Source organism: Dipodomys merriami, unplaced genomic scaffold, assembly GCF_024711535.1.
Source record: "Dipodomys merriami isolate MVZ:Mamm:240054 unplaced genomic scaffold, mDipMer1.0.p SCAF_13, whole genome shotgun sequence".
Lineage (NCBI taxonomy): Eukaryota > Metazoa > Chordata > Mammalia > Rodentia > Heteromyidae > Dipodomys > Dipodomys merriami.
This window is the reverse complement of record NW_027202604.1, coordinates 35,828,319-35,842,331: the sequence shown is the minus strand read 5'-3', so window position 1 is coordinate 35,842,331 and position 14,013 is coordinate 35,828,319. Positions and strand designations below refer to the sequence as shown.

General features: G+C 39.1%; 1 protein-coding gene across 6 annotated transcripts in view; it reads right to left on the bottom strand.

The window, feature by feature from the left end:
* Grm7 (glutamate metabotropic receptor 7) overlaps positions 1 to 14,013 on the bottom strand; it is a 597,974-nt gene that overhangs the window by 276,669 nt on the left and 307,292 nt on the right. The gene's annotated exons all lie outside the window — the stretch shown is intronic.

The following is a 14,013-nucleotide window of genomic DNA, read 5'->3' as shown; positions in this document are numbered from 1 at the left end:
TTGCATAGACTGACTGATAAATTCCATGTCATAAAGAAGCTATGTTTTTTAACCCCTGGGTCAATTCCTTCAACACATAGAACCTGTATGCTGGTTCTATGATCTTCTCAGTACTACAGCTCAATTCTGTTCCAAGTAATTCTGAACAGTTTGCAGGGGCTGGACATGGGGTTCTTCATGAAATGCTGACCATGGCCTACGGGAAGGAACACACTCCTAACTCAACAGCAACTACTGAGTTCTATCAGAGAACAGGTGATCGCCACTAAAAATGTATACAGGATGCCCATTTCAGCTGGAAGGTGAAAGCCAATAGCTTATTTATTCTACCAAGGAAACACATGCATTTCCACAGAACACAGGCTTGCTGGGGGAGGGGAAAGGAGAGCTCACTAGCAGTGCCTTCATGTTTGTCCTCTTCATTTCTTTCCCATGTGTTGTCAAGTCTCCACGCCATCTAAAGCCCATTGTCTACAGCCACCGTGAGCTTAGCATTTCATAAAGGATAAAAGATACCTGTGCCAGAACTTTCCTTCAGGGAGATTATAAGTATATAAACATCCTGCCTGGCCTACACATGCAAGACACATGTCACTTTTTTGCTGCTCTACAGGAGAAGCATTTTTTAAAAAAAGATTAGTTTGAAGTAGTTGTATAGAGGAGCTGTCATTCAACAAAGCAGTTCATGGATACACTCACTGCATCTTGATCAATGTCACCCCATGGAACTCCCCCATCCCTTCCAATATCACCCCTTCCCTCAATTTTCTTAATTTTGAATGATATGAATTTTATGACTACGTTCTCCCCCTTTTGAGTACTTGCTGTCTGTCATCTGTTTTGTTGGAGTGAGTTAGCCTTTCTAAGGAATTCTTCCATTTGAGTTCTTTCCTGAATCTACCATGTTTCAGTTAATGCATTTATGTATACTTGGATACTACTCCAAAATGTTTACTTATGTATTTATAAATTAAACATAGTTCTACATATGAGAGAAAACACACATCCTTTTCTCTCTGGGCCTGACTTACTCCACTTAACATGATTTTTTCCAGGTCCTTCCATTTCTTTGCAAATGATGCACTATCCTAATGCATGAGTAAAATTTCATTTTATATATATATGCATATACATATATCACACCACATTTTCTTGATCCATTCATCTATTGAGGGATATCTGGGCTGATTCCATACCTTGGCTATGGTGAATAGTGCAGCAATGAACATGGCTGTCCAGGTGGCTTTACTGTATCCTACTTTATTATTTTTTGGATAAGTGCCCCAAGAGTAGAGTTCCTGGGTCATAAAGGTAGTTCTGTGTTTAGGTTTTTGAGGGACCTCCATACTACTTTCTAGAATGGTTGAACAAATTTACATTCCCACCATCAACTCAGTGCAATTCTTTGTGAGCTGAAGATTTCCTTTTTCTATTTAATATTATATTGTAAATTTTAATTTTTTTCCTTAAAGAGCTAGAAGTACAAAAAGATGATACTGGATGAAGTAGGTGCCAGGTAGGAGTTTTCCTAGTCTAGAGAGGGGTCTCTGTGAAATTACAGAAATACAGGGTTCAACTGGTAGAGGGCCACGTTCAAAGGCCTCAATTGTATTTCTACCATCCTAAAATCTTTCAGGTAGAACAAGAAGTCATGTGATGTTTTCTCTAAAGCTCTTGCTTATATCATCACACAAAAACTACACCCATCTGTCAGACATGTTGATGCCTTACAAATTCAAAACATACTTGATCAAGAGAAATGCAACTATCTTTACATAATGCTGATTTCTCCCTCACATTCTTATCATAGTTACCTGAATTTTTTACTAGTGCATTTTTTATGAGACCTTATAAGTCTCATTTAGCAAAAAGAAAGAACGTTCTATCTCAAGTGGGTGCTCCATTTCTCAACCCCTGTGTTTGAGTAGTGCTAACATTCTCTTTGTACTGCATAATTACATTTCTTCATCCTAGGTGTCATTCTGAGAGTTAGTAGATGGTGCTATCTAGTTTTTTCCCAACAGTACTCACTAAGGTATTACTTTAAAGTTCGGCCTATAAATACTTACTATCTATGCAATTAGATAGTCAACACATTTCTCTGAAAACAAAACACTGTTTACTCAAGCAAGTGTATTTCAAAGGGCAATATATACATGTAGTTTACTGGTATATACATATAAACACATAGAAAAATGTATTTAAAAAGAAAACAAACATGTGCATGCATACAATACTTCTGATTATTCATGAAATAATGAAACTGAGCTGCTAAATATAGCAGTTATCAAGCAGGAAAATATGACTTAAAGTGTAAAATGTTGATTAATGTACATCTAGAAATGATGGTCCATTCCACTCACCAGCCTGTTTGGGGAATCCTGACTGTTAGTTCATCAAAACAAGACAAGGAGAAGAACCGTCCCTTTGTGGTGGCTGCCCCCCCCCCACACACACTCATGAGGAAAGAAACTCCAGACTATTGACTCTTGATTACTGGCAGCACAGTTGTGCTCTTCATGGGTTAAAGTGGCTTCTCTTCTCCAAGAGCTGATGTGAGTGGGTGGTAAGGAAAGCAACTTCTGGTGGGCCCCGGGTACAGGAAGCTGAATGATGGATGGAGTGGTTTCCAACGCAGCTGTCTTACTTAGAATGAGCACCCTGGGATCCCATCTCTCTCTGACAGGAAGTAGGAGCACAGAAACAAAGTTGTGGAGAGAATCTGTCATCAGAATGTGCCTCTGGTGACTTCACAGTCTTGGTTCCAATACTCTGATGATGTTTCATGGCAGAAAGCAGGTTATGATTAATTCTAAAATCACAGAGCTAATGCCTCTAATACGGGCCAGACTATAAATATGAGAGGGCCTGGGATCTACCTTTACTTTATGGTCTTTATCAAATGTCACTTCCATAGACCTTTAATTTATGGTCAGAAGAAAGAACACCTGCAAAGACCCTAACTGGTCCCATAAACAGCAGGCAGACATATGGGAACACCAAATCCACGCCACATATACTTGCCCTGCAAATCTTCTCGATATTTCTATGCTACAAATTTCTGTGGTAAGGGAAGTGGTGTTGTGGCTCAAAGTGGTAAAGCACTAGCCTTGAGTGAAAGAGCTCAGGGATGCTACCCAGGCCCTGAGTTCAAGCCCCACAACTGACAAAAAAGAAAGAAAAAGACAGACAGACAGACAGTTGTTTTAAACTGTGCACTGGGGAATAACATCTGTAATCCTAGCTACTCAGGAGACTGAGATCTGAAGATCACAGTTTGAAGCCAGCCTGGGGAGTAGTCTATTAGACTTTTTTTTTTTTTTTTTTGTCAGTCATGGCACTGGAACTCTGGGTCTGGACACTGACCCTGAGCTCTTTTGCTTGAGGCTAGTGCTCTACCACTTGAGCCACAGTGCCACTCTGTTTTTTGGTGGTTAATTGGAGAGAGTCTCATGGACTTTCTGCCTGGGCTGGCTTTGAACCATGATCCTCAGATCTCAGTCTCCTTAGTAGCTAGGATTACAGGCTTGAGCCATTGGTGCCCTCTCGTGAAACTCCTATCTGAAATTAACCAACAGAAAACCAGAAGTGGCCCTGTGGTTCAAAGTGGTAGAGCACTAGCCTTGAGCAAAAGAGCTCAGGGACAGCACCCAAGTTCAAGCCCCATGGCTAAAACAAAACAAAACAAAAAATAATTCCTGAGGTAAGAATGATAGTAATGCAGATGCAGACCCATGAAGAGTTTACAGTAGAGCTTGTGATGCCTAACATAATTTGCATCAGAATACAACATATTTAGCTGAAACTAATGTAATTAATTACCCATGAGATCTTATATTGATAGGAGTACATTGTTCTTTCCTTGCAAATACTCTCAAAAGAATAAAGTCTAGGGATATTGTTGAATGTCAATAATCACTAGAGACCCCAAGTTTCTGTTCTCCTATCTTCCATGGCTTATTAACACATAGGTCGAGGCTGGTCTAGGCACTGTATCACGTATACACAGCATGTGTTGGTGGTCAAGCACAGAAAGAGGTATTGTCGCTCACCTCTCATGAACCAAAACTCATCTGTACATTGTTAGGAAAACGGCTTCATCAATTGCTATATCCATGAGGGAAATGTTAACATTTCTACATGCTCTATTTTAAAACAATATTTACCTGGCTAATGTCAAGGGATTCTGGTTTGTTTGTTTGTTATTTGGTCAGTCAGGGGGCTTGAATTGGGGGCCTGAGCACGGGCCCTGAACTCTTTTGTTCAAGGCTAGGGCGCTACCACTTTGAGCCACAGCATCACTCTGGCCTTTTCTAAGTAGTGAATTAGAGATAAGAGTCTCATGGACTTTTTTCTGTGCAGGTTGTCTTTGAACTGGATCCTCAGATCTCGGCCTCCTGAGTAACTAGGATTATAGGCATGAGTCTATAATTGTGTGTCCTGTCTTAAAAACTTGTATCACCATCAACATGGTTAATGGATCCATCTAATTTTCTAACTGCTCTATTCATTAAGGAAATAGTAACAACTGTACATACTCCATTTTCAAATGATATTTCCTTGGCTAATGTTAAGGGATTCAGCTTCTTTATCTACTGAGTATATCTAAAAAGTCCTGGGTCATTCTTAGAATCACACACTGGTTTAATGGAGGTCATTCACATGAATATTGATTATAACCTCATCAAAGTGTAAGTCACCAACACTTGCATGAAGAATGTGCACAGTAGAAATAATCAATTCAAGAGGGCTCAAAATGCTATGCTTTTCTTGGCATAGGCATAACAGATTCTTATTATTGAAAACTCCATATGGAATTCTAATCCTCAATTTAGTCTTAAAAAAGTAAATTCTGTGGGGTTAGAATAAACTAGCACCCCAAATGTCAGTGTCAAAGTGATTAGATGCTGTCAAATTTATACCCCATGAAAAATCTAAAAATCTAAAACTGCAACTAACTCAATGGTGTTAAAGAATGCCCTAAAATGGGAAAACAGAAATATTGTACAAGTGACTTATTTTGTTAAAAATAGAAAAAAATAGTGGAAGATTTATAGCTAATTCTAAAATTATCTGATCCTAAGGCAGAAAATTAAATGATGAATTGTTTCTAGGGATCAGGAGGAGGTTGGTTTTGTATTCATCAAATTCATCAGATAACTGAACCTTTTCCTTCATGTATACCTGTATCTGTCTGGAAGCAATCAAGTTTATAGGTAGAAAAACAAATCAAAATCACAGCTAAATTTAAAATCTATTAGTATCATCATTAATAGCTGAACTTCGTGAATTCTTAATATTCATGTCATAACTGAGATCATAGGAATCCTTTCCATTTTCTGAAACTGCCTGCATAATTTAGCCATATCTTTGTCTATTATCTGACAATCCTGCTGCCTTCCATCCACAGCTATTATTTTTCTTGGTGACTTTTCTTCACAAGAGCATCAAAAGCTCATTAAGGGAGCTCTAGCACTGTGAGATACATGGAAGATGGAGAAAAGCATCAGGTTACTTTATCAAAATGGCACATTAGTGGGAAAATGTGTGAGAAGTCATGTTCTCCTGAAAGTAGAAAAAATAATAGCAATATTTGTTGTGCTTTAATGTAATCTTTCTGCTCCAAACAGGAGCTATTAGACATCATATCTGCAGAGTACTCTTAAAGCAAATGTAGAGGACGTGAGAACGGATAAACACATGGTAGCATGTTGGAACAATGTAATAGAACACAGCAGTCCAAAAAGCAACTACTGTTAGACAGAACAGTGAGGATCCACGTCTAAAACATGAGGCTGAATGAAGAAAATCTCAGCTACCCTCACCCACATACATTACATGCTTCCATACAATACAATAGTTCTACAAAGTTCAAGACTAGCCAAGACTCATCTGATGTGACATGAAGAGTCAATTCTATACAGATGAAGCAAAAAAGAGGCAATATTCATCCTCTAAGGACAGTAGAACTGGAAACAGAAAACCGAACCAGGGGACTCCCCTTGAATGATGGAAATATTTTCACATTTTAAAAACAAACAGGACAACATATTTAAATTTGATGACATCATCAAATCACAATACTTCCTTTTCCAGCTGTGCAACAAAAAATATACATTTTTCTATTATACATATGTTTCATAAATACTTCCTGCGACCTTAGAGTAAATTTCTGTTTATCAAAACACAAGCATAGTCCTAAATTCTACCTTAAAAATTAAAAACTCGCTGGGCATTGGTGGCACAGGCCTGTAATCCTAGCTACTCAGGAGGCTGAGATCTGAGGATCAAGGTTCAAAGCCAGCCCAGGCAGGAAACTCCGTGAGACCCTTATCTCCAATAAACCACTCAGAAAACCAGAAATGGTGCTGTGGCTCAAGTGGTAGAGTGCTTGCCTTGAGCTGAAGAGCTGAGGGATAGCGCCCAAGCCCAGAGTTCAAGCCTCATAACCAAAAAAAAAAAAAATTAAAAACTCCATTCCAGTAAATAGTAAGTATATGGAATAAATAAAGCAGATATTTGAAAGGATGGTCCAAAAAACTCTCCGATAGTTTATTAGAAGAAAGTAGATATAAGAAATCCTCATTATTATGAATATAAATTGAGTTTTTCAGCCCAGTGATAAGCTGAGTTAAAAAAGAGATGACATATTTTTGGTAATTACCTTCATATATACATATATAAGAAGTCACTGAGTAGTGCATTTAAAATGTGCATATCTTGGTCTATGCAAATCACACTTCTAGAAAAAAATCTCACAATAACCAAAGGTAATAAGCTTGAAAAATCATGGCCTTTAAATCAGAATATAAATTGTAAGTAGTGAAAAAACTGAATAAAATTAGTATTGCTTTAGTCATGGTAATTTAAGGAATTAGTTAGCTTTTGTGTAAGAATTTACTAGAAGCCTCGGCCAAGCTAGTCCTAACTGAAATTCATTCCAATTTCAAGTCAGTGTGCTATATGGTACAGATTTTGATTCTCTTAAGACAAATTCTAGAGTCGATTACGCATGTAAGAATAATCCATTTAGTTCTAGATTGCTATCTCAGTCTAGACCCAATACACAACAGGCTATGGATCGTTCCCTTTCCCTTCAGACTCTCAGGAAATACAGACACAGTATCTGTACAATGCATTTCTTGTCTTTCTGTTACTCATCTAGTTGTCTTACCCTCTGCCAGCTGACAGGGAAGAGAGAGAGAGTGTTTATGGTACATTCCATCCTTCAAAAGTTCTGTTCCCACCCAAATAAGCCCCTCCATTTTTCCTCTTTCCTACGTCAGCTGATATTTCTTCTTCAAAGCTCAATTTCAGCAATGCTTCTTTTTATCAGTGAAAACCTGTACCTACTAGTATCCAGACAGCCTAAGGCTTATCCTGACTCATCTCTAACATTGTGATATCTTCATATACTTTGTTTGACTTTAGATTCTTTAATATAGGGCAGCATCTTATTTCTTTACTTCTAAGGTAGAATTACAAGGCATTCTCAACTTATTTTGTAAAGATATGTTGAATGAAGGCACCAACCTATGAGAGTTTGGGAGCCCTTTTCTATCTTATGCCCCAACTTAAAATTCAGTAAGGAAAACTAACCTTCTGTTTTGAAGTGCAGACTCAAAGGATAGTAATAGTGATAATTAGCTAGGTGCTAGTGGATCATGCCTGAAATCCAAGCTATCAAGGAGGCTGAGATCTGAGGATCATGGTTTGAAACCAGTCTGGGCAGGAAAGTCTGAGATGCTTATCGCTAGTTAACTTCCAAGAAAGAGTGTTAACCTTGAGCACAAAAGCTCAGGGATAGAATTCAAACCCCAGGACAAACATAGACACACAAAAAAACCAGTAATCAGATCTTTTACTAATAATTGTTTTAAAAGTTGCTGCATTAAGGCCAGGTACCCGTGGCTCACGCCTGTAATCCTAGCTACTCAGGAGGCTGAGATCTGAGGATCGCCATTCAAAGCCAGCCTGGGTAGGAAAGTCCAAAGCCAGCCTGGGTAGGAAAGTCCGTGAGACTCTTATCTCCGATTAACCACCTGAAAACCAGACGTGGTGCTGTGGCTCAAGTGGCACAGCACTAGCCTTAAGTGGACAGTGCTCAGGCCTAGAGTTCAAGCCCCATAACTGACCCCCCCCCAAAAAAAAAGTTGCTGCATTAAGAGGAAAGGAAAGGAATTTTCTTTTCTTTATTTTTTTTTTCTTCTTTTTTTTTTTTTTTTGATCTGTCATGGGGCTTGAACTCTGGGCCTACATGCTGTCCCTCAGCTCTTCAGCTCAAGGCTAGTGCTCTACCACTTGAGCCACAGCGCTACTGGTGGTTAATTGGAGATAAAAGGCTTTGAACTTTGATCCTGAGATCTCAGCCTCCTGAGTAGCTAGGGTTACAGGCATGAGCCACCAGCACCTGGCTAGGAAAGTAATTTTCTAAGTCAAATTACAAACAGTACAGTAGACACAGTCCTTAGAAACTATGGGTATAGAATTCCCTTATACAATTGATTAACATTAGTTTCTAATTAAGAGTTATAGGAAGGTCATTTCCATCTGAAAATTTCAATTAACCTATAGCACACATCTCTTCCTGAGAAGGATATTTCCCCCTCCCTTTTCCAAATGAGCAGAGAACAAAGCCCCTTTAACTGCCTAGTTTTTATAGGTCACTTTTCTTCCAGCCACTATTTGCCTCAACTTAATGGACCTTTAAATTCTCCCTACTGCTTTCTTTCATATCATATTCAGTCTTGGATTTAACGGTTCTCAAGCATTTATGCCATATTATTCATAGTCAACCCAACTATTCACACCTATTTACTAGACTAAGTGTAGTGCTTTGCTACTCATGGGAGAGTTTGTAGGCTCCTGAGATTGGATATTGCTTCAAGAAAGAAAGAGAGAAAACTTAGTTTCAGTCTTTATTTAACTGCCTTCTTTTTTTGTTGTTTTAGTCATCTTTCATTACCTTTCAATAATGTTTATTTTAATTTTACTGTAAAGGTGTTGTACAGAGGGGTTACAGTTACATAAGTAAGGCAATGAGTACATTTCTTGTCAAACATTGTTTCCCACCTCTCCTTTTTCTCCCATTTTCCCTCCCTGCCCCGACTTCCCCCCTTCTGGAAGTTGTAAATTTCATTTTCAACATAGTGTCTTGTGAGTATCACTGTTGCATTGGTTCACCCTTTGTCCTTTGTCTCACCATTTTGTTATTAACTGCCTTCTTCTAGGCAAAAGTCAATACTCTCTTAAATGGTAAAGAGAAATGAACAGTTTCCTTGTCCTTGTGGTAAGAGAGTGAATAAACATGGTTCTAAACAAGAAGGAAAGCAGGTAGTGGATAGATCTCAGAACACTTTGTTTTGGCAACAGGTGGTAGAGTATTCTAGTGATAACGTTTCAGGTGTTTGTGACTTTCCCTGCTCTTGGTCAATTTATAGAGATTCACATGTTCAATTTCCCCTTCCTGGGCTCTCTTTCTTTCTACTGCAACTTCTCGCTGACTAATATCATTGTGTTTTCATCCATCCCTGGCTTGAATTCTCAAATCCCCTTTCTTAATTTCATGTATTTTATTCATGTCCCTGGAAATTCACGATCATCTGCGGTCCTTTCTTTCCATATTTCCTCAACTCTTCTTAGTAGAAGATTTTTCATCAACCCAGGACACACAGGACACACAATAACATATCTCTCCCTGGTCAACAGATAATCAGAGAAGACTAGAGCTGTAAATAGCAATTACAAATCCTAACTGCTCATTTTCTATATATGAGAGAACTTATGATGTGAAGAAAGCAAAGTATCTACTACAGGAAGTTCTTAATCTTTTGTTCTATCAGTATGTTTTGACATGACTTCATAGGTAAAAATCAGCTTATTCTGGAAGGAATTACTTTCTTCTGTAGCCTTTATTTATTTATTTATTACCATCTTGTCACTTTCAGAGAATAGGAAAGTCTCTGAAGACACTCAAAAGATCCAGGGGGCTTCAGCACTCATTCATAAAAGTCTTGAGCTCATGAACTTTGGAGGTGGTTGGTGGGGTGAAACATAAACTATGATCAAGACCCCCTCATCCTCTATGAAACCTACTCCAACCAGGATTTGGACAGTATTACCCAGATTGAACAGTTATTGGAGTCTTTGTCCGATCTCCTGAAAAGTCACAAAGAGCCACATTAGACTTTACCAGAGTGAGGAAAAGCCTGTTTGCTCATTTTGTACATTTGGACCATTACCACAGCATGGCTGAGCCCAGACAAACTGAGACCTATTTTTGTATGTAGAATATACACAGCTTATAAACTCACATATGAGTCTAGAGGCCTGGGAGGAAGCTACACCTATTTTTGTTGTTGTTGTTGTTTTTTAATTTGACAACTAAAACTCTTTTTACTGGGTCTGGCTTTTGTTTTGCTTTTATGGAGTTTTTCTTCCAAAATTAGGCTCCATTCTCAAACAAGTTGAATTTGAGAAGGTGGACAAACAGTCCATCTTCATTGGTCACAGGAATGAGATCCTGTTTAACGGCCCCTGTTGCTTGCGTAGGAAAACTGTTGCTATACCACACTTCCATGAGCAGATGGTGGCTCCTTGTTCCCTTAGTCACTGGGGGTTTGGTCTCAAAGACGTGTGCTTTGCATAGGAGTAGCACTGGGGTTCAAGCCAGCTTTTCATTCTTGGTGTTCTCTTCTGACAGCAAGCACAACTCTGGGACGTCTGTACAACCCTTCAGGTAGGCAAGAAAGGGTGAAGAAGGGCAAAGCTAATTTGGAATCAGAACTATTGTAGCTCAGACCTTTTCAGCTTTGAAATGTCTGGTGTATGGAAAACAAAGAATTCATTCCATCTTGAATCAAACCAGAAAATCCTTTTACGTGGGGTCTAGACCTTATTTTATTTTTATGTTTTGGCTATTTCTTCACATGATCCAGCATTCCTGAGACCCACTGCAAAGTCATCAGCCACCGTGAGGGCCAGGAGAGTGATGTGAAAATTCACTCTCCATGACATTTAGCTCCTGTTGCTAATGACAATGGCAAAGATGAGGAGATGCTGGTCCATGACCCTTGTTGGCTAAGAGGATGATGTCCAGGGCAGCCTACTCTGTTAGATACAGGACATTTTGGAGGCGAAGAGTTGAAAGCAATTTGGATATGTTCTTCTCTGAAGAGCCAGGCGCTGCCCAGGATTTTATGCAGCATCTCAGTTAACGGGCCAATACATAAGTGAGGAAAATGCCAGGGATTCCTTGGCTCATCACAAAACACAGAGAAACTAAAAATTACAGAAGTGTTTTGGCCAGGGAGATGGAAGAATGGCCAAGTTCTGGAGACTTGCCCTAGATCTGCCCCCCCCCCAAATGTTGGACAGCCAGTAAGACCACAGCTGATTCTTTCCTGCCTGGAATCCTATCACCATTGTACTGAAATAAGGAGGAGCGACATTTGTAGCTAGGAAACACCAAGAGCTCTTTTATTCCCCTATAAGTTCAGAATAAGAGCAGTTATAAAAGCCATACAAGGAGATTAAAAAGATTACTTTTCACAGAAGCTTTGCACCTGTGAGCACTTTGGCCTCAAACAATTTGTTATGTTAGGTGAGCCAATAATCCAGTTGTTGGCAAAACATGTACAGAGTGAAAATGTAGATGATGAATTAGGTTTTTACTTCTTATATCTGGGTGTTTAACTCAGGCAAAGACACAAGTGTATATTCTGAATACTGCAGAATGCTTCTAGTCCGGAATAATCTAATGGGAACACTTGTCCATCATGAAAAAGAAATGATAGAGCCAACAAACAACAATAACAACAAAAAACAAATACAAACAAGAAAACAACAAAAACCAGCAAACATAAAACAAACACAAACTCTAGGCAAGATAAGAAAACCTGCTTGCCTTGACAGAAGATATTCCATTTGTAGTTTGTTTAATTTTTTTTTTAGATGTCATAGTTTTGATCAGAAGCCTCAGCATGACCAAATACAGTTCTTACTTCACTTTCTGGGACACAGCACTGTAACTTCATAGAGCTGCATGGGCAATGTTCCACCTGATAGGGAAAAGGAAGATGCTGGATCCTCTTTGTAATCACCCACAATGGCCATTTGGCTAGAGAAAAGCTATGGCCCTTTCTCGGAAAGGACCTCTCCACTCTTCTCTGAGTAGGAGCAGAAAATTCTGCACAAACATTTACTGTTCTGTTACATTCGACCATTGCTTTTCTAATAACACTTCTTTATTTCATCTTTTCCATACCTATTTCCATTTTTCCTTTTTAGACTGTTCTTACTGTGGCTCTGTAAAGTTGTGTGTCCCTATATATACCTGACGGTAGCATTTTTCTCTTGAGTATTTTTAAAGCCCTAGAGAAAATGAGTGATTTCCTACAATCCCATGGTCCTAGGATTAAGTAAACATAGAATACCGGCACCATGTCCACATAGTATCTCAAGCTTAAGATGAGAGGACTACAACAGACATTGCAATGTTCTGTCTTTCCAAATACCAACTGTCACCATTCAGCCTGATATGGAGTCCTCCAGGTCTCCATTCCTGGGCCCACTTCATATAACATTCTCGGTTGCTTCTTAACAAATGCAGAAGAAAACACAAACTCATCTTACGGCTTTCAAGACTCTCCTCAATATAACTTTGGCTTACTTTTCAGCCATATTTTATGCCAGGTCCTGGTGTAGCTGGCAATGCCTCACTCATTCTGACATACAACCACCTAAACAAGTTGTTTGAGGATCTGCAAACCATAGGCAAAGAACCAAGTGCCAGAGTTCAAAGGCACCTACAGACATATTTTCACTGAGGCAAATTAACTATAGGCATTGTCATAGAGCAGCATCTGTGGGCTGCTGGGAAGCAAGAACAGAGACTACTGCCCTCATCTCAGATGGAATGCAACGGCCACAGACGGCACTGTAGAATAAATTCAACATGGCGGAGTGTTGGGCAATGCTGCATAATGAATTATTGGCAGCTCACCCTGTGTCTGTCATTTTGTTCCTCTTTCACCATCTCCTTGTGGGCTTCCTCCTCATTATCTTTCCGTCATTACTTCATGCATCAGCTTCCCCTCAGGTGGTCTCTCCAACCACCACATTGCCATTGCACAGAAATGACCACTGTGTTCCTTCTTACAACTCTGTGTTGGGAGGGTGAGAAAATTTTAATCTCCATCCTTTTGTTTTCGTGAGTCCCAATACAAAGCCAGGAATATAATAGATACATATTTCTGAGTGAAAAGGAGTAGAGATAGTTAAAATACTATCTTTTGCCCTTGCAATCCATCTGCAAATACACTGGTCGGTGCTGGAAGATAGGCAATCTTCTGTATTAAGGAATGAAAATAATTCAAAGCCTTGTGGTATACACGTAAGTGACTCAGGGGATCTTTATCTCTTTTAGATAACACAGAGAGGGACCAGCAGTAGGCAGAACCAAAACCTGACTTGTTTCATAAAAACCAACACACATCATTCTACCTTCTGGGGAGAATAATTAATTACATTGGAGTGGAGAGAGAATAGAAAGAAATGCAAATATTTGATCCCTTTTGAGTAAATGGATGGAGTTCTACTTAACCTGCAAAAGCATGCTTTAGGAAAACTATAGAGACATGATTCATCAGGAAAGGGATGGAGGACTGTTGTCAGGAGAGAAGTTAATCACCCCCCCTTACATAGAGTCTTACTTCAGTAATAAGTCTTCTTTTTAAATGCAAGAAGAGAATAAATTCTAATCACCAAAGAAGGAAAAATGAAAGAAAGGGGAAAAATTAGAAAAACAAGAGAAAGAGTAGGAAACAAAGACCTAGAGATCTTAGCTGATATGGGGTTCTCTGAAGAGTGGGGTGCCTATAATCAGAGGCCTCTCGAGTATAGAAGAATACTCCAGGGACGAGAGGGAAAAACGATCCTTGTAGTTTTCTGCTAAGAAAATAGAGGATAAATCACAAAGGGAAAATCTCTGCAAAGATGTGGAGTACTTACACA